This window comes from Gymnodraco acuticeps, unplaced genomic scaffold (genome assembly GCF_902827175.1).
Source record: "Gymnodraco acuticeps unplaced genomic scaffold, fGymAcu1.1, whole genome shotgun sequence".
Lineage (NCBI taxonomy): Eukaryota > Metazoa > Chordata > Actinopteri > Perciformes > Bathydraconidae > Gymnodraco > Gymnodraco acuticeps.
In genome coordinates, this window is record NW_022989828.1 from 255582 (window position 1) to 277629 (window position 22048).

Sequence of the window (22048 nt, forward strand, 5' to 3'; positions counted from 1 at the left end):
TACAACAAACATGTAGGGATGTGTGTGAATTGATTATTGTGGAGCGTTATATATATAGTGCTTTGGAGAAAAGCGATATATAAATGCATCCCATTTACCATATACTGCTTTGAACAAGCAAAGTTAGAGTTACAGTGCATGACATTAAGGATTTTGGGAGATGGCCCTGTGGGCCATCTAAGCTAATTTACAGATGGCCCTGAGCCCAATAGAGATTGCCCTGAAAAATGCGCGTGGACAAAATGACGCACGAAGGGTTTGGGGGGCCTCCCCCTAGAACATTTAGATTGTTGCAGGTCTTAGATGCTGTCTGGTGCATTCTCTAGACTGAATTATAAGATGAACCACCACAATATTATATTGTTCAATTTTATTTTTAATTTCACTTGTTTGTTTGTTCTTGTTTGTGTTTGCTCGCTTGCATGCCCTGCATAGCTTTAAGAAATACTTAAGTTGTTGGTCAAGACACTTTCCATCTGATGAAGGCAAATGCCTTCCCAGATGTAAAAAAGTAGAAAACATTACATTCAGTTATAAACTGCCAAAACAAACATTATTTACACTATTATGGCCCCTGTTAAAAATGTTTGTAATGTTATCTAAATTGGTCGAACGAAATGGCCTCCTCATCCGGAAGCTGACCGAGCAGACCGAGCAGCAGTCGAGAGGAGCCGAGCGCCATCCGCGAAGCACACAAAATGGCGACGTCAGAGTCCCGTTTAGCCGGCAAATCTAAATATCTTCGGTCAAAATAATTTCCCTTGCGCAATACCGCTTCAGTTGCGCCACTTATGTGACAGACAAGAAGAGTATGTGACAGACAAGAATAGTCAATTATAATGTCTAACACTTAATGTGGAGAAAGAGATGGTCCTGTATGGGTTGATTGGTTGATCTGTTGGTAATGCCTCGGGGTTCCGGTGGGCATGTAAACAAATGCATATGCTGCGGCTATACTTTTGTGGCCTCACCCCGGTTGCATAGCGACACTTATTGTTTAGGGTCTTTTAATAAGCAGGTAGTCATATCATTAGCTGGATCTGATCGATATGGACATAAACGCGAGTGAAGTCTAATCTGACGGGAGAGAGAGATCAGCTGCCTGCTGGACGAGTCGACACGCAGCTCTGCATGATCACATGCAGCGGTGAGCGGACAAAACACACACTTTAGGTTAGAATATCACACGTAGCTATTTTAATTACCTCTCAAACTACCTAAACTAGTTATAGATATGTTTAGTTTTACTGTCGGGTCTCTCATTACTGGATCCGCGAGCTGCATGATACTGGCATAATAGATTGCCCGATCGGGCAACCAGCAGGTGAGGCTTCATTGCCCGAGCTAAATACTAGATGGCCCCGGGCCATCGGGCAGTCCTTAATGTCGAGCCCTGCAGTTATTATATATAAATGTTAATTTTCATTGCTTACATGCCCTGCTTTTTAAAATGTAATTTCGTATTATAATTCATCCAGCATTAGAACAAAAAGGGATAGATGCAAATTATTTTCTAAAAAAAATATTGAATAACAAACCTCACTCTTTTGAACACATTTTTTTTCTAAAATCATTCAATTTACTAATTAATGAAAAAAACATTTTTTAGACTTTGAGCTGCAGGTCATAACACACTTGGAAGACTGCATAATCAAAGGACACAAGTGATTTATCTATTCAACACAACTAAATATTTATATTTTTTAAATTGTGTTTTCATCGCAAAACAATAACGTTGTGTTTTGATTAGGGAACCATGAGCAACACAACTGAGGAAGACGGGTTGATCAAGATCAGAGTACCTCAGAAACCAACCTACTTTTTCATTGAGCAGAATTAATGGAAAGCCATCAAAACAAAAATACATCAAAGGGTTTCAAAGGATTGCAGTGGACCAACATCATAGCCAAAGGAATTAGGACCATCCATCCTCACTGCTCAATCGCTTTTAAAAGACAGACTGAAAACTTCAGGGTCCAAAAAAACCAAGCCCGGAATTCTGGTGTCTGGGTTACTGCCGATTTGAGGACTGCCCAGTCACTGTGGCTGTGAACAGTGAGGAGGACCTCAAGGCAAACAGTGGAGTTTAAGGAGACATGGCCTTACACAATCAGACTGAACTGAAAAGACGACCTGTGAGAGCGGATGACAGGAAAGTCTTGGGAAAAAGATTGCAACATCAACATTAACTACCCAGAGCCATGTATCTGGACAAATGGAATCGATGAGGACGTCATGGACTCCGGCTGCAGAGATGAAGCTCCTACTCCTCAGGTGTTGAAAAACATTTCCTGGGAGGTACGGCAGGAAAGTCGTCAGCACAGCAATGAAATCCTCAGTCTACAAATGATGGTGGAAAATAAAAAGAACACTCCAGATGCGGTCCTCCAGAACAGTGATTCTCAAATGGGGGTACGTTGGGGTACTGCAGGGTGTACGTGAGATTTAAAAAAATATATAATAAGTGAAATAGAAAACACAATTTTATATAAAATATTTCTAGAACCACCAAGGGGGTCCTCATATAAACATGTCAAATGTGTTTATTGTATTTTATAGTTTTTCATAATATATCATTTTGTTCAATGGTTTGTTTCTGTTTTGTTTTTTTTGTCATATATTACTTCAATTGAAAAACTCCTTTTTTTCATGCACAAAGATGAAAAAGTCCTTAGTTTGTTGTAATGCATGCATGAAGGAGTTAATAAATCACACACTGATGGAACATCACTATATTGTAATTATGTATATAGGCTTTTTCTATCAAAAATGTCCCGGGTCGGTCAGGGGGTACTCGGCTGAGAAAATGTTTCAAAGGTAATTATCATTACTGAAAAAAGTTTGAGAAGCACTGCTCCAGAAGGTGTTTTACTGCGGTCACAAAGGAGCATAGACATCTTCCAGGAGCGATGCAGAGAGGACATTGTTTATTTGGATGCCACAGGCAGCATAAAAACAGAAGGGCTCTCCTCCTTTCTACGTCTATGAGGTGGTGGTCAGGAATCCCCAGAAGAACTCCCCTCCCTTTCCAGTTGCTACATATCTCACATGTGATCACACCACGGCCTCAGTAAGCTATTTCCTTGAGGCATTTCTCATTCAGGCAATATGTTTTTCATTTGCAAAGAACAATCTGCATGACACAATAAACTGCTACTTGCAACCAAAGCCGACTTCAGGGTGCCTGTCCTGCATCGCTGCCTGAGTCACATCATGAAGAAGGCCAAGGAAATGTGTAAAAAATAGTAAGCATACCCTATTTTTACAAAAAAAAATCGTTAAGTTTCGTTAACAAACAATATTATGGGTGACATTTTACTTCTTTACTCTACACACCACTTAGGTGGTTACCATCAAAGTGGCAATAGGATTCTGCTTTACTCAGTTTACTTCCACTAAATCTGCACGTCTTACATGAAAGGCCCATAGTGTTAAGAAAACACACAAATATTAATGATGTACTGTAGGTAAACATCATCTGGTTCGATGTACATATTTCCTTTCAATACTTTATTGAAATATTGAACCTAATTCATGTTTTATATCTGCAGTGCCCAAAGAACTACCCTCTGGCCACAAACCTAACTTTGAAACTAACTTAGAACGGATTTGTGAGAAGAAAAAGCTAACTTGTGATACCATGTGCTAACTTTGAATGGAGAAGAGCACATGAAAATAAACATAAATCCTAAATCCTGAGTGGTCACGCCCCGTGTTGTCCAAACAAACTTCATCACGGTCGGATATCACGTCGCCACAGCTGAGCTAAAGGCGGCGAATGTCCGACTTGATTATGTTGAGTAGTCTCATTTAGTCACTTGTTAGCAACTGCTAGGCTAAAGACGGCTAATGTTAGGGTATTATGACATCTCATTTAGTCACTGTATAGTTAGCAACTGCTAGGCTAAAGATGGCTAATGTTTTCTTTGTAATGTTACTGCGCTTGGCTGTGTATTCGGAAAATAACATTATCTTTAATTTAAACATAAAGGTGACCTCGGACGACATGGGACTGGAAAACCCTATGAGGACTACAGCAGAACATACAATGTCCTGAAAAATAAGAACACACAAGTAATTTAATTGTATTTGTAAGAAAATACATATATTGCGTTTTACTGCTAATTTATCGTATGAATGTATTGATTGTGTAATTATCTTTTCTCAGAACATAACGGAGGACAACAAGACACGAGGCATCATGGAGAAGAGCCAATGGGATTTGAAACATATCCACTTCACGCAAGCTCACCAGAATTATGACTTTGTTGTCCAATATAAAAAAAACACAGTGCTATGCTGAAGGAGTATGCTGACTCCCGAAGACTTTCTAAAAGAAAGGTTTGCACATTTCATTAATCATGCCATGGTCAATATGAGCCAACATTTTAATCAGCCATGGTGAATTGTAATATGTGGTTGATTTTGATGAGTGAATAATAATAATGGATTACATTTTTTAATTAGAGCACTTTTACAGGTGCTCAAAGCGCTTTACAATTACATATTAGACATGTAAATGTCAATACTGTGGACATTACCATTATTAATGAATCTCAAGTGTGGATGATAGGATGTTATTAAGTAACACATATTTAGTTTGTATTTATTAATATACAGTCATTTATGAGCATTACATCTTATAATAAATGTCCATGGTTATTCATGGAGAACTATATCAAATAACCTATTTAGGATAACGTGGTAAAAGAATAAAAAACATTAATTTCTCAGTAGATGCATTGATATTGAAAAAGATACAGCTGACCAAGAACAACAAATGCTTTGTCCATAACTGGTCTGCAAAAAGATTCCAATCATAAATAAATTCTTCCATCTATAACTCTTTTTTTATGCAGACATTCAGAGTGTGTTGGAAAAATGGAAGGAACGAAATCAGAGGAAGGGGCGATATGTCACTGCAAGCCGTTCCCGTTCAAAAGTTTGGCCAAGACGGTAAAACGAGATTTAATTTAAATTTCAACTTGTAAGCACCTTTTTCATCTTCCATTAATTCAGTGTATTTCCATCACATTCGTCTCCTCAAATCAATATTCTGAAAATGTATTATTACAAAAATAATTTAAAAACATTTCTTCAGAAAAAGGAATGAAATGCAACAGGATAAAGTCACGACATAACAGACAAAGACGCCCTATTAAAAGAGGATAGTTAATAATGTTATGTTTGTACCCATACTGTCAACAGGTAGATTCCTCAGTGACTGAGGATGCCTTTGATACACCCAGCGACATCTCCTCCATGGAGGGGGACCACAACAGTTTGACTTCAAATGTATATTCAATGGAATAATGAACAGAATATATTAGAAGACAGAGATTATGTTTTTTACATATTGAGTCAGTTGTATTTGGTTCACATTTAGGACCTGCAGCTCATGTCATTATGGAAGAAGAAAGACACTGAGGTTGTGGTTTCCGTTCTCCCCTCCCAGACAAAAGGAAATTATCTGATTATCCACCACAGTGAGCTACGTACACTTCGACCTCACCAATGGCGAGCAGGCGAGGTATAGTTATCATTTGTCTCTTTAAACTGCAATTTGAAACATAAATCAAACGTGCAACACAGTGTTTGTATCATGTAATTAGTATTGTATTACCTTGAGGATAACATTATAGTTGTAGCTGTTTACAAAAATAGACATTGTATGAATAGTTATTTAAAATCAGGAATAACTTTGTCAATGATTCATCATCAGGAATAACTTTTTCTAATTACTGTTATTAGGGGATTTTGTAGTAGAAGATGTGACTTAAAATGTATTTGTTATTATCAGTTTGTCCTGGTAATGTTCCTCTTATTTTTGTTTAACCTGATTGTAAAGTGTTAAACATTTTATATTATTAAAATACACACATTACACGCTTTTCTTAATACAAGCAGAAAAAAACATGGGGATTATAGGGATAACTATACTGTTGAATTATTTGTAAATAGAGAGTAGCAGTAATTCTACAATCTAATAAATGTATTTTCAATTTACATGACGAAAAATGTATTTCCGTACATTTCAATGATGGAAGGTCTGCTCCAAATCGCTGCAAGCAAACAGGGAGATGGGTAATACCATCTTTATTATGAACCACTACACAGTGATACTGTTTGGGAAAGAAGAGGAGGTGTTACGGACCAGTTACGAAAGGTCATCTTTGAAAATGTGCCTGGACCGTAGTGCGAAGATGCTATTTTGTCAATATGCACGATTCATACTTGCTTCATATGTTTGTATTTAACACTGATTGAAAACAGATATTTTCATGCAAAATAAATGTAACATTTAGAAAAGTGTTATCATATTTAATAATGCTTCATTCTGCAAATGTAATTTATATTATTATTCTTTCACAGGTGAACTTTGACAACTACTAGGGCATTGTTTCATTCGTAAATCTCAACAGTGTGCACTGGAAGGTTACTGGTTAGTGTCATTATTATACCAATGCATACAGTACATATTTCAAATATATAGCTTATAATTATTCAATTAAACTACCCATTTGTAATTTTCAGAACATAAATGCAGTTTTCCTGGTGGATCCTGCAAGAAGTTCCACAGAGGATGCAGATTCGCAAAGTGCAGCAGAAAAAAAATCTGACTTAATTCCTTTATGGCTTTGATCCTGAAATGATGCATATGTGCACAAGAACAGTTTTCAGTGGTGACCATGCACCTGCGAGGTATAACCAAGTAGCAAGCTTTGATTTTGTCATTCATCAATCCACAATTAAAGCTGCATTAAAATAAGGAAAATGTATCGAGGTAAAAGTAAAAAAAGGTAGTAATTGAACATTTGTGATGGGAAAAAGAGAAGGTTAAAAAAATACTCTTTGGGCATCCATTTAGGAATGATCTAATATAATGTGGGTGCTAACGGATGTCTTTCATAATTTAATATTATTAAGATTATTTTGGTTTTGAATCTGTAGCTCATTTTTTGCTGCTTTTTCTCCACTTTAAATAACTTCAATCATCATAATATCACATACAGTGAGTTCTTCAAAATGAGGAGGACATCCAATGGAAGTGGAAAGGAGGGGTCCTGGAACATCCAACTCAGCAAGATGGCAATAGCTGTGGGGTTATTGTCGTCATGGAAAGTGCCTTCTAAGTGAAATCAATCAAATAATTATGATATTCTGAAGTGGGTTGATTCTGTGAATTAATCCATCTCTTCTTTAAACACATTTATACCTGTGCAATTATAGTTCACGTTAAAAATAGGACAAAGAAACAATTCAAAATAATTTATCAAGAGGTTTCTTTGAGTTGTATATTTAACTTTAGAACAGCTGCCACTTTGCAAGAATCAGACCCATATGATATTGTGAATGCTTTTTGTCATTTAGATGGCCAGGGCAGTGATGGCGGCATTTCCAGCTGTACCTTGATTTTTGGGACATCACTAAAGGAAATGAAAGAGGAGAGAAAAACCATGGCTCTCCGGATACAGAGGGCATCAGGTTTAGACATCGTTTTTGTCTGTATGTTGAGGAATAAGAACAGAATGATTTACACAAGGTAACCACTCTGCCATTTTTATATACAAAATACTATTGTGAGGGACTGTGCTCTAACGCACGGTTTAAATGACGAAAGGAGATGGAATTGTTGTAAAATAAAATTAGGTTATTAACCCAAAAACATTTCCACAGTATAACATGCAAAGTATATCAACATAAAGTCACAGCTCTACTGGCAGCAGCTTCAAAACAGGTCACTCTGGGGCCAACACGTCCTCTCAGGACCCATTCTACTGCAAAAGACATTTTATTATTTAACCAGATAAAAGCATTGAGATCAGAAAACAGGTAGGTTCACACATATGACGCTCTCCTGTGACATGTCGACGTGCTTTAACGTTCAAAAAGCTCTTCATTAAATTATAATAATAGGGCTGTCAGTCGATAAAATAGTAATCGCGATTAATCGCACATTTGTATCTGTTCTAAATGTTCCTTAGAGGAATATTTTTCAAGTTTTTAATACTCTTATCAACATATGAGTGGACAAATATGCTTTTACAAATGTTTGTTTATTATCATTTGATCAATGACAAATATTCTCATGAATATTAAACACAACAACCTCTGAACATTAAAAATACCCGCCTCAATTCAACCTGGAACCTCATACAATACTGTGTGTGTGTGTGTGTGTGTGTGTGTGTGTGTGTGTGTGTGTGTGTGTGTGTGTGATGGATCGTTGGAGCTATGTGCAACTCAAGGCATATGCTCGAACGGGAGCTGCATGGACCCTGCAATCATGTTTGCGCGCACTATCCGTGCTGGAGTGTGGTGACTGTTCGTACAATGTCCCACTGTCTGGCTTAAAGTCAAGTGCTCGGCGCAGTTGTCGGCGAAATGTCGCTCCTCTGTTTTCATTTGAAACAGCTCCTTATATCCGTTAGCGCAGCTAGCTAGCACCAGATGCTAACAAAACAATACACGTAAGGTCTCTCTCCGCGCCACACACACACACCCTCCCGGTCCTCCCAACAGCCAGTCGGTGCCTGCCGGTGAGCGTGGAAGTGTGGTCTGCCGCAAGCGGACGGCAGGAGCGGGGCTGTCAGCATCAGCTTGTAGATGGTATTTTAAACTCGATGCTCTCTGAAACTACGGGGCGGGCCGAGGACAAAAATACACATGCGTTAAAATAATTAGTGGCGTTAATTTTTTTATTTATTAACGCGTTAACTTGACAAGCCCCTAATAATACATACAAGATGACAAACAAGAATGTTTATCGGGGCACTTAGCAGTCTTATGGCCTGTGGGATAAAACTGTCCCTGAGTCTGGTGGGTTTGTTTCTTCCAGATGAAGAAGAGATTACTATTACTATCGTAGCATCATCTTCCTCGGACGGAACGTCCGAGGAAGATGATGCTACGATAGTAATATCCGATAATGATGGAGAGGAGGAAACCCCTCTATCCTTACCGCCGGTGTCGATGTGGTTGGAGTACAAACCACCCGCAGAGGATACCAGCACTCCTGCAGGGTAAGACGCCCTTTAAAGGCGGAAAAGTACTTATTTGACTTGAGTCAAAGTAGCAGTACCATTATGTAGACAAATGTTAAAAGTACAAAAGCACCAGCATCAAAAGGAACAGTACCCATTATGCAGAGTGGCCCATTTCAGAATAATATTTATTATACAAATATAAGCCTTAATGCTTTGTTTATCTCTCTGATGCAGCAGCTGGTAAAGTATGAGCATATTCTGAACGGGGCCCCATCATGTTCACAGTTGTGTTGTGTGCCTCTCCTGTGACATGTTGACGTGCTTTAATGTTCAAAAAGCTCTTCATTAAATTATAATAATTGTTACGTCCCTACTGGGCTAGGGGAACCAAAGGGAAGTAACAAAATATAAAATGACGGGTGATGAGAAAAAGGAGAGGAAACGGATCTCTGAAGCCACAAGATGGTCTTTTAATCGACAAAAGAAAAAGGGCTCACCAGCCAATTGCAAAGCAAACTAGAACACAATATGACACTGGAGCACATCTCCTGATAATTAACAGAACACAGGTTTCACACAGAGACACCATGCTGCACACATGCAGCAGAGGAGAAGGAGAGAGGCCACTGCAGCCTTCCTCAGGCCCTTTATGGAGGCCCTGATTGGGAGCACCTGGGGGAGAGGCTGCACCTGGAGACAATCAGGGAGAGAGAGAGACACACACACAAGCACCAACTGCGGCAGTAACAATAATACATACATGTTCTGATAGAAGAGGGGTGTGTGTCCCTCTCCGATCTGAAGACGTATCTCCAGTATCTCAGTGACTGATGGTGTGTGTGTGTGTGTGTGTGTGTGTGTGTGTGTGTGTGTGTGTGTGTGTGTGTGTGTGTGTGTGTGTGTGTGTGAGAGAGATTTCAGGTGACGGTCTCTCCTCCGGCGAAGAGCTGTGGCCGTTATACTGGTGTCAAAAAGTACGCAATGTTAATTGTCTTGGTTAGTTCAGCAGGCTCTGATGATTTGGTAACACAATCAATTGTTAGCTAGCTATGGCCATCGTTGCTTCCAGGGGTCTGGACTGACACACGCAATTGCCCAAGTGTTCACAGCGAATGACATTACTGTGCACTAAGAATAGTAGGCCTATCATTATTGAGAAGCAGCATAGCTTTCATACCCAAGGAATCAACCTATTTATAGGACATTTTCTAAGATTGGAGTCAAAATGATGTTGAGGCAGGATAGCTGCCTCGCAACACAAAAATATAACGCAGTAAGCCGGTTCAATTCCCGGAGCCGCGGAACATTCCAGGCAATGTTGCTCCCCTTTAACTCTAAGATCTCCAATAAAGGCCCTCTGCCCCCCCAAAAAATAAATAAGAGTGCACAAATTGGTTGTTGATAATGTTCACATCATTGGACTTCACTATAAAAATCGCTGTTTGATGTAAGGCTAGTATAACATGCTATATGCTAAGTACATTTCAAAGAGTGAAATCATTTAAACTAACATAACCTCACTATACAAGTCAAATATAATCTGGTTTAACCTTAAATCATTTTAATTAAAGTCAAAAGCTACTCTGCACCACAAAACAAAACGGAAAAGCCAAATAGGATGAAGGAGGACAAAACAAGGACAAGTGACCGCCAGTATTCCTCGACACCGCTGTCAGCCTTTCCCATACTTCCCTCTATCCTCACCCTCTCTCCCTGGCTACTGAATAGCGATGCAACACATTAAACAGACTCTAGAGGGGATACAGCTAACACGACTCAGCAGTCACTGGCTGCCTACCAATAGAGGCTTATAGCATAAGACCGGCTCGAAAGAGAAGAGATTAAAGTGGTATTCAACTAAACCGCTCTGCCCCGGTTGATTTAAATGGAAAGAGAGACAGGGGTAAGAGAATTGCAGACAGAATGAGAGGGGGGAATGGAAATGAATAGATAATCAGGCAGAGATGGGAAGGGCAGCAATGCAGGCAGATACAGATGTAGGCACTGCAGAGGTCCCGTGTTTTATTATACGGTCACCTTAGAGCAGGGGTGCCCAACCTTTTTTGAACCGAGAGCTACTTTTAAAGTTGCCAGTCTGCCGAGATCTACCCGTCCAAATAGAGAGGCATAGCCATTACTGACAGCCGACTACCAGGTAAATACACACTTCTACTTGTGTAAAACTGAGTAGTGTTGCTACAAAAGTATAAATTAGGCTTACTAATAAGACAACTCAGATCTGAAGCTACACAGGAATCTGCTGCCAAAGTGCAATACAAAAGACAAAATTAATAGAATCAAACCCTTTTGTTGCATTTAGTAGAGTATAAAAATAAATGCCTTTTTAAAATAGGATGCAAGCAACACTAGTGTCTTAACTTAACCTGAATTGATAATAGACTATAACCTTTATCTTATACCATTTTGTACAATAATTATAATGAATAAGTTCAAACAAACAAAAACTTACAGCTGATTAATAACGGTATCTAACTTGAGTTTTTATTATATCAAAAACCTGTTGAAATGCTACTGTTATTTTTACTGTCCCCAAAAAGCGCGTCGGCAGCCTCCAGGAATGCTTCTTTCACAACTTCGCCGTCTTTGAAAGACTCGGGCCTGGCGCCCTCACTTTGAGCATCATTCAGCCAAAAGTTAAATAAATGTCACAATTATTAAATAACTTTAAATAATTATTTTCCCCAACACACGTTACTATATTTAGATCAGATATGTGGGCAGGCAGTCAAGCAACGTGTAAACAAGCCTCAACCCCAAGTGAGCTTGTAGTCTTAATTAATGTTAGCATGTGTGCTTAGCTGTAAACACAGTCGGATGGGGGACCAAAACGTCCCTGTTTTCCGGGCAAAGTCCCCATTTTCGGAATGTGCGTTAAAAAACATAGAGCGAGGTGAAATAAAATTGTACATGTCTGTAAAAACAGAGTAACAGTGTTGTGCCTGTTTGTAGCGTTAGTGTATTTCTTTTTCTAATACTTCTTCTTCTTCTTCTACCTCTACTCTTCTTCTACTTCTTCTTCTACCTCTACTTCTTCTTCTTCTACCTCTACTTCTTCTTCTTCTACCCATGGATGTATAATAAGAAGCTTCTAATTCAATGTACCTTCCCGCAAATATTGGACAAAAGAAAGTCGGCTAGTAGTGTCAACTAAATCCATAGTATTAGAACAAAAGTGATTTAAACGAGGTAAATTACGAATGTATGTTCTCAATCGCCAAGTGTGGGATTGAATATTAAATTAGTTTAGATTAGATTTATTGTCCCCAGGGGGAAATTCATTTCCACAGCTCTGTGAAAACAAGATGAAATCGACAAAAAATAAGACAACTACAGATAGCACCACACATGATGCTTACCTGTTATTATTTAGGGCTGCCTGTATGGATCAGGTTTTTTCCAAAGCGAGCCCTTTTACTATAATAATAATATGTTATTATATAAACCGTATTGGTACAATGAGCGACATCTAGTGACGGATTTGTAATCTGTGTCTGTCCATTTGGTGTAGTATTTGATCCAATATTACATTTGGTTTATATATTAGTCACTTTCTTATGGAATGCCAGGTTTTAGGTCTTGGTTTGAACATTCAATCCTGAAAATAAAAAATCAACCAGATTAATTTGTCTTTAATCCTGACATGACTAGAGTAGATAGTAAGTGTGATGAAAACTTCTGTGCAGCAATGCTGAGGAAATGATGGAAGCTGGATCGTCTTTAGTCAAACACCGATATTTATTGAGAGAGAATACAGCCGGAGAGTTCACAAGGTAAATTCACACTTTTCATGCGAGCAACCAAATCAACTCTGAGGACAAAGGACGACAGAAACACAGATCTATACATGAAAAGAGGAGGGACCTATATTCCCGCCTTTCCCCTAACCATTACCAGACATCGGAACAAAGGCACCTTTGTATTGCAACTCCTCATGTGCCCAAACCCCTCCCCCACAGGAAGGCAGAGGACCTCTTGACCTGTGTCCTCCTGACGTTACACGCAGGATCACATGCAACTCAACAAAAGCACACGTCTGTTAAGCAACAGTTTATAAGAAAGACTGAGAACCTCTAAATACACAGATCGGATTAAAATATTCTCTGACAGTAAGTAAATAAATATGTATAGGAAGACGAGTTAAGGGATAGAGGAGAAAAGGTTATGGTATAATTACAGAGCCTGTCCATTTATAAATTGAGGAAATCAATGTTAGTCTGTTAACGTGACTAACAAAGTGCAGGCATCTAATAATGTACTATCTATTATTAAAGATCAGAGGAAAAGAACAGAATGAGAGGGGTCAATCCGGAATACAAATAAAGAAGCAAAGAGATTGTAGAGCAGTGAGAATGAAAAAAACTTGGTGTGTCAATTCATTACATTGCCAGTATTTTTCGTTGTTGTGAAAAAAAAGTCGCCCCCTAGGATTTTTTAACAGCCCCCTCAGTCATTTCAGCCTGGAAAGACTTCATGTGTTTCACAAGAACGTGACTGACACGATAAGATGCTATGGTAGCAGCCTTGCTCTTGTTGTTGGGCCTGGTGAAAATGGACTGCTGTGCATTTAGCTGTCCTCTCAGGCCCCTCCCCTTTTGGAGCGTAGGGCAGAATTAGGAGGGAATTCCGTCTCGTAGTGTTTGTGCACTGTTTTGAAATGCCGCTCCTAAATTACCCTTCTTCGATAAAGCCACGCTCGCATTGCAGATGAGACAGATGGACTTTGAATTGGAATAGATACAAAAATAATCATCCTCCCACTCGGAGTGAAAATGATATATATATATATGTTCTGCCATAATTGCGGTCTTGTGTGTGTGCGGACTGTCACTCCTGTTGACACGGACAACGTCAGCGAAATAGTGCCCACTGCCCACCAGCCACGCCCCGACACATGGGGTCACGCCGGCCAATCACAACGCTTTGATGCGTTCAAGTGCATTATTCTGGCACAGGAAGATTATGTTACAGGACATTAACGATAAAACAGAATATTGTTGTTCTATTTTTAGACACATATCGCGATCGACTGGGAATCTCCCCGCGATCGACCGGTCGGGCACCCCTGCCTTAGAATGACTAAAGATTAGAAGCTCAGTCTAAACTGAGTTTAAAACATGCAGACGTTGACTGTTTTTCACATGTCACAAAAGAAAGGAATATTGAGCAACCAGTCTTGTCATAATAAATGTCAGTGTAATGTGAGTTTTGTTCAAATGAGTTTCTCGTCTCTCCCGTGTTTGTGCTTAGTGCGTACGCATGGGTTAGAGTTTGTGTGGAGGACCGCACATTTTCCCGTCAAGTTAGTATTTTATAAATCGCAAACATTGCGTAGAAACTGGCGTACGCCATTTTTTGAGCGTTGGAAGAATGGAGAGACACATGTGGAAATAATACCATAAATAAAATATTACCTCTCATTTATCATATATGAATAATTCATTTTCAAACATTGATTAAAGCCAATCTTAAAATGACGACTCCTCAGTGCACACAAAAACATAACTTGGAGAAATAAATACGGATATGTTATTTAAAACCACCTCGAATATGTTGTGTTAATGTTATGAAATGTTTTCTCATAAAAGATGCGGTAAGCAGGAGGACAGAATTACGTCTAAACTGACGCCGTGTTGCATTTCTATAGGTTGTAGATACGAGCATGGTTTTATATACTATCACGTTTAACCCTTAAGAGTCCCTGGGGACATTTTTCAGCCATTCAGGTTTTCATGTTCATGCCATTTTGGCTGTGTTGAATGAATATTGCTCAAACTTGCCAGAGGATATTCTTTTTTAGTTGTATATTGAATTGTCGTCTCAGTTTTTTAAATTAGCCTAAAATGGCTAAGCTACACAAAAACCGACACATTAGTTCCTAGCGGCAAAAATTGCCCCATTGAAAATGCTTTTTTTGACCCCACATTTATCTTATCATAAACTCTTGATTTCCTTTATGTTAAGATTTGGTCTCCCACAAACACTGAGACGCTCCGCTACGTCCCAGCAGCCAGAAGTTTGATCCTTGGACCAACACACTATGCTGTCGCCCGAATCAGTGACCCGGCATCCAGCACTGCTGATGACAGATGACATCCTGCAGCATATTGTGTCCATGACAAACCTGCATGGGAGACGGTCAATTGCAGAGTGGCGAGATATGGACACAGAGGAACTGCAGGCTTACGTGGGGCTGCTCATTTTGGCCGGTGTTTACAGATCAAAATATGAATCGACCCTCAGCCTCTGGAGTGAGAAATCGGGACGGAGCATTTTCCGAGCCACGATGTTCCACAGGAGGTTTCACCAAATCAGCCGAACACTGCGGTTCGACGACAAGCTATCCCGATTGCGGCGCCGTGATCACAAGCTGGCTGCCTTCCGCAAAGTCTGGGATATGTGGACGCACCGCCTGCCGATGCTGTTCAGCCCATTCAGCGACGTCTGCGTGGATGAACAGCTCGTCCCATTCAGAGGCAGGTGCAGCTTCAAGCAGTATATGCCAAAAAAGCCGGCCAAATACGGTATAAAGATTTGGGCAAACTGTGATGTAAAATCATCATACGCCTGGAGACTTCAGGTGTATACAGGCAAAGCAGCTGGCAGTCCTTCTGAAGTCAACCAGGGGATGAGGGTGGTCCTGGAGATGACAGAGGGGCTCCAGGGACACATCATTACCTGTGACAATTTGTTCACGTTCTTCGCACTGGCTGAGGAGCTGCTCAGGAGAAAACTGGCCCTGGTTGGCACAATTCGCCGAAAACAAGCCTGAGCTTCCCCCTATTTTGCTCCAGGCGAGAGCGATCCTCTCCTCCACCTTTACGAAGATCCACACACTGGTCTCTTACATCCCTCGACGTGGCAGGAATGTGCTGCTTCTAAGCACGAAACACCGCAGTCCAGACGTAAGCGACGAAATGAAGAGAAAGCCAGTCATAATCAAAGACTACAACCGATGCAAAGGAGGTGTCGACAACCTTGATAAGGTAGGCACACATGCATTCTTACTCTTATATTCTTGTCTGAAATATATGTAGGTTTTTTTCAAATGAGCATTTTCCTATAAAATAATTAATATTTGCATCATGAGAGAAAATGCTTGGAATCATTTATTCAAATGGTCTTGTTTTATGTTTTTGTCAGGTTGTTGCCAACTACTCCTGCAGGAGGAGAACACATCGCTGGCCACTTGCCCTCTTCCACAACCTGGTTGACATTTCCCATTACAACGCCTACGTCCTGTGGACATCAATCGAGCCATCCTGGCAGCAGCAGAAACCGTACAGGAGGAGGCTCTTCATTGAAGAAGTGGGAGAAATGCTGGTGACCCCACACATCAAGAAGAGAGGGCGCCTTCCCCGCTCATCAGCCGCTGCAACAATGGTGTCAGATCTGCAGGGTGCTGCTGCAGGCCCCTCTCTCATCAGTGAACGGAAGAGCAGGAGGCAGTGCCACTTTTGCATGGACAGAAGAGTTTGCAGCACCTGCTGCAAATGTGGGAAATTCATATGCAAGGCAGAGTCCTGCATCGGGTCGGGTACCCGCGGGTACCCGCAAAAAAGGTGATTCGCGGGTGGTATTTTTTCAAACGCTTTTTTCCGGGTTCGGTTCGGGGTAAAACAAAGATGATGCGGGTCGGGTCACGGGTGTTGCATAATAAATATATTAAAATAATAATAATTTTGTTTAATGTTTAAATCCTCAGACCTCTCCCCCGCGGGACCGCGCATAATCATAACCTCTGCAGCGCATCAATCTGCTGCTGTGCGCGCCACATTCGAAATGGCTGAGGTGAAGCTCTCTAACGGAGAATACAGCATTTTCAATAACACTTCCTCAAGAGCGAAATCCAACGTCTGGGAGGCTTCTGGTGTCATCCTAGATGGAAAAAATAACCAACATCCCACGCTTTTTGAGACAAATATGCAACTGCGTGTGTTTATAATTGCACGTTTTCACTGCTCATATATAGGCTATGCGGGTTCAGGTCGGGTTGCGGATCTTGTGCCGACGGGTCGGGTCGGGTTGCGGAACTAATTGGCAATATGTGCGGGTAGCGGGGCGGGTTCGGTATTGCACATCGCGGGTGCGGGGCGGGAGCGGGTCTTGAAAATCAGACCCGTGCAGGACTCTGATGCAAGGACCACAGTCTGTCCATTTGCAGCCCCTGCTCCACCTGAGCTGGACTCTCACAGCCAGACACACAGTGTTCATTCAATGTTCATCTTTGTAAAATACATGTTTTTCTGGTTCAAAATGATCTTTTATTATTCATTTTAGTCAGGCTGGAGTAGCTTTAAAAGATTTACTCTTTGAAAGTGGGAAAAAATATGAATATATCATATTTTTATAGCAGCTTTTGTGAAGGTGGCATTTTCTGGCCTTAGGAACACGAGTGTGAGTTTTTGTTTAACCTGTTAAACCCCGAGCCTGTTTTTCAGGTTTCAGGCTCGAAAATGACATTCCCAGAACAAATGACCATATCTTCCCTTCTAAAAGGGTTAAATTAATAATCTTTTTTCTCAAAGTAATGATAAACCTGTGAGTTGGATGTAGAAAAGTCAGATTCAATATAGATGTTTTTTATTTTAAAGAAAATTCAGATTGAACATGGTAAAAAACTGTAAATTATAGTGTCCGTCCAAAAAATATTTTGTACTTATAGTGAAAACTAACCTTGGATGATGGGTTAGTAGACTAAAAGCTTTAGGAATCCAAAGTACAACATATAATAAGTACCCTGTATCAAGATTGATGCAAAACAAGTGATATTTGACCTTTTTAGACAGATTTAGCAAAAAAAACCCTCTTCTGGGGCCATTTGGGTGGATTTTCCATATCTCTGGCCCCCCTTGCTCGATTTTGACATGTGACATCTCTTTCTGACCGTCAGAGCCAATGGAATCGAGGGGAACTCCCACATAGTCCTTATTTGGTCATGTGTATGTGTGAGACTGCTGCATCGCCGAGACCGGAAGCAGCAGCTAGCTGTGGTGGCTACCATTAGCAGCTAGCATTTACTCTCCGATATTTACATAAAAATGGAATTATGGATTATAAATTCAATCAGTTTTTTATACATGGACGTTAAGAACCTATGGATTAACAGATTCAGCCGTTTTTTTTCTCATTTTAATGCCATTGAACACATACTTTGATCAGATTGACAGCTACTTGTGAGACGATCTCCCTAGAAGCTTCGTAAAGGTACGTGTTGTGATGACTGTATTTGCTTCCCCTGTCGCGAGTCCGGATCACTCAGTGATGATACTATATACCTACATAATCTATGGAGTCTCAGCTTTAATCGGATATATTGTATGTGCAGCTATGATAAGTAATAAGGGTACTTTTATCTTGAGTTCTGTGCCAATGTCCGTTAGCATTTTTCGCTCAGGGGTAATTTAGATGCTTCTTGTGAGACTTGTGTTTTGTTTTGGTAAACATGGTTTGTATCGGCAGTTAGCTGAGATTATTTCCGTTAATCTGGTATAACACATTAATAGGTTCTTAAATATTAAGATCCCCTGAGACACAGTATCGTGAAAAAAAGACCCAGGGTCCCCGCCGGCGGGGACCTTCGGGCTTAACAGGTTAAATCTAACACTGCAAAAAAAAAATAACAATGCATTTAAATGAATTTTGCTGCCAATCATTGACCAATATAGGGACCTAATAATAACAATAATCAAATATTCCTTGAAATTTTCTTTTTGAAAATTATTCTAGTTTTTTGTTATTTTCAACAAACTGGCATTTAAAGGGTTAAAATCCCCAAAATATAATTCATATTTCATATGCGTATGTCAGGCTGGAGTAGTTTTAAAAGACTGACTCTTTGAAAGTGGGAACAAATATGAATATATCATATTTTTATAGCAGTTTTTGTAAAGGTGGCATTTTCTGGCCTCAGGAACACGAGTGTGTTTTTGTTTAAATCTGACACTGCAAAAAAAATAACAATGCATTCAAATTAATTTTGCTGCCAATCATTGACCAATCTAGGGACCTAATAATCAAATATTCCTGGAAATGTATTTTTTGAATATTATTCTAGTTTTTAGTTTTTTTCAATAAAAAAAACTGGAGTTTTTTCAACAAACTGGCATTTAAAGGGTTAAAATCCCCAAAATATAATGCATTTTTCATATGTGTATGTCAGGCTGGAGTAGTTTTAAAAGACTGACTCTTTGAAAGTGGAAATAAATATTAATATATCATATTTTTATAGCAGTTTTTGTGAAGGTGGCATTTTATGGCCTTAGGAACAAATACGTTTTTTTTTATTAAAGGGACTCTTAACCAGTTAAGCCCGAAGGTCCCCCCAGTGGACCCCTCCCAAAGTTTTTTTTTTCTCACATGTCTCAGGGCTTCTTAACATTTATGAAACTATTAATGTTTCATACCCTTTTAAAGGTAAGAAACTCCGCTAACTGACAATAAGAACAATTGTTAGCTAAAAAAAACACAAAAGTAATACCAAGCCTTTGAATTAGCATTGAGCGAAAAAATGCTAACTAATGCTAACGCTTTTTTACACACAACACACGGTAGAAATGCCCTTATTACTATCTTAACTGCACAAACAAGATATACGATTTAAAGCTGAGACTCCACAGATTCCACACATGTAATGTCATCACTGTCCGACCTCGAATTCCTGGAGCTATCAGCCAGAAAAGAGAAAGTAAACAACATCCGGTTCCAAAAATATTACAATAATTACGTCTTACCTTTTTTGATTTGTGATCAAAAGTTGTGTTCAACGGAATAAAAACGCATCTCAAGGTTAATCCAATGTCTTTGTGTCACGTAGAATTTTTTACTGATAATCAATCATCATATTTATGGCAATATACTCGGTATAAAGTATTGCCGTCCAGGCTTGCACTTTCAGATATGCTTCGTTTGCTTCTCTATTACGTCCGCTATGGTAATATTTACATAGATTTGGGAACTGCCCATCGATTCTATTGGTTCTGATGGTTAAGAAAAAGGTGTAAATCACACGAATCGACCAATGGGTTCCAGGAATATGGTCCTGCGCAAATTATAAAGAATGCCAGCCAGCGTGCCAACATTACGCAGCCGACTTCATTTATTGTTTACAGCGTAAAGAATTAGGTATTGCAGCAGGACCTAGAGCGCACGGAGCACAGAGCGGACAGCAGATAACGGAATTGCAGTTTTATTGCTTATAGATTATCAGAACATTTCAAAGGGGACACAGCCCCATTGGATATTAATCTATGGATTAACTACATCATCGTTTTTATCGTTTTAATGCCATTGAAGACCAGTTTAGACCAGACAACGAGGAAGGTAAGTCATTGTTAGCCTAGTGCATTAGCGCTAGCGCCATTTGTTTTGATGTACGATTTTGTTGATAACGTCGCAAGTTTGTATCTTTCAGTGTTGGGCTGTTCAGGTGGGCACCGCTAGATTCTGTGTCTCCTTGCGATCATAAACAATGTGTTGGATGTGCAGCTAGGATAAGTAATAAGGGAGCGAGGAGTGATTTTCGGTGTTGTAATAGGTTAGCATTTTTCGCTCGGGGCTAATTCAGAGGCTCACTGTAAGAGCAGGCCTATGTTTTATTTAAAAAAAAATAATTCACAACAGTTGTATTTGGATGGAATGAATACCTATAGTGATAATTCAAAGTAATAAAATGATTTTTACAGTGAAAAAGTTCAAATGGAACCGATGGTTCCCAAATTACCCAGAGGTGAGTCCGCTTAGACTTTATTTTTCTAAATCTCTCTAAAAAGGTCAAATTTCACTTGTTTTGCACCAATCTTGATACAGGGTACTTATTATATGTTATAGTTTGGATTCCTAAAGCTTTTAGTCTACTAACCCATCATGCAAGGGTAGTTTTCACTATAAGTAAAGGGTTTTTTTTAGGTGGACATTAGAATTTACATGTTTTTACTATGTTCCATCTGAATTTACTTTAAAATAAAAACATCTATATTGATTCTGACACTTCTACATCCAACTCACAGATGTAACCTTGCTTTGAGAAAAATAATTATTAATTTACCCCTTTTAGAAGTGAAGATATATCATTTGTTGTGTTAGTGGCATTTTCGAGCCTGAAACCTGAAAAACAGGCTCAGGGCTTAACTGGTTAAGGGTTAATCATGTTTTATGCCGTTTGCCAAGACTTGATAAGTCGCTCGTAAAACACAGGAGGTATGGAAACTAAGAACACCATATGTGGTCAATTGTACAGCTAATATAACACAACACATTAGTTGTATTTCCTTTAACTGGTGGATTATGGATATAGAGTTGCTGATCGACAGCTGGAACACAAACAGATAATTCAGATCCAGTCGTCATGACTCCACTCCGGAGGGATTCCCCGATAATTTCTTAGTTTCTCATCAAGGGGGTGTCTCCTGTCCCCGGTACAAACACACTGCCTGAGGAAGGCTATGTGTATTGTTTTTGTCATGAACCTTTTTCGGACCACTTATTTATTTTGGTGACGATCCGACCTCCATGCTGCTACTCTGGTTTAAACTGCATCCACCAAACAATATGATTTATCTCGACCTCCCCAAATAACCAAAATCTGACACGGTGTGAGATGTCTTTTTTAGCTGTTCTGTCGTCATTTCCTGCGATCTTCTTCATGCAGTCAGTCAAAATGAATGAATGGGTGTTTCTTTGACTATTTATAGGCAAATATGGGCGTTACGTGAAGCCCGCAAAAGCTGCACCGCATTTCGAGTCGATTGTGATTTATAAAGGGAAACCGGCGTAGGAAGTGTCGTACGCACTTTCCTCGCCGGTACGCAAGGTTTGGTGAATCGGAAAATGTCGGAACTTTTCTGTACCTATTTTTTGGATTTCTACTACGTAAGCAACCTTCCCACGTGAATCCTATGCAAGGCGTTATAAATGAGGCCCCAGGTCTGTCTGTATGAAGGTTAGTGTTATAGAGACTATATAATAAGATATACCTTTATTGAACCCTGTAGGGATATTCAAGTAATATAATTGCAAAATAAATGTTTACACATGTACAATTT

The 22048-nt window shown here is 39.6% G+C and overlaps 1 pseudogene; it reads left to right on the plus strand.

Annotated features, from left to right (window-relative positions):
• The first annotated feature begins 2145 nt into the window (after window positions 1-2145).
• On the plus strand, window positions 2146-17257 carry LOC117558105 (annotated as a pseudogene).
• The last annotated feature ends 4791 nt before the right edge of the window (window positions 17258-22048 follow it).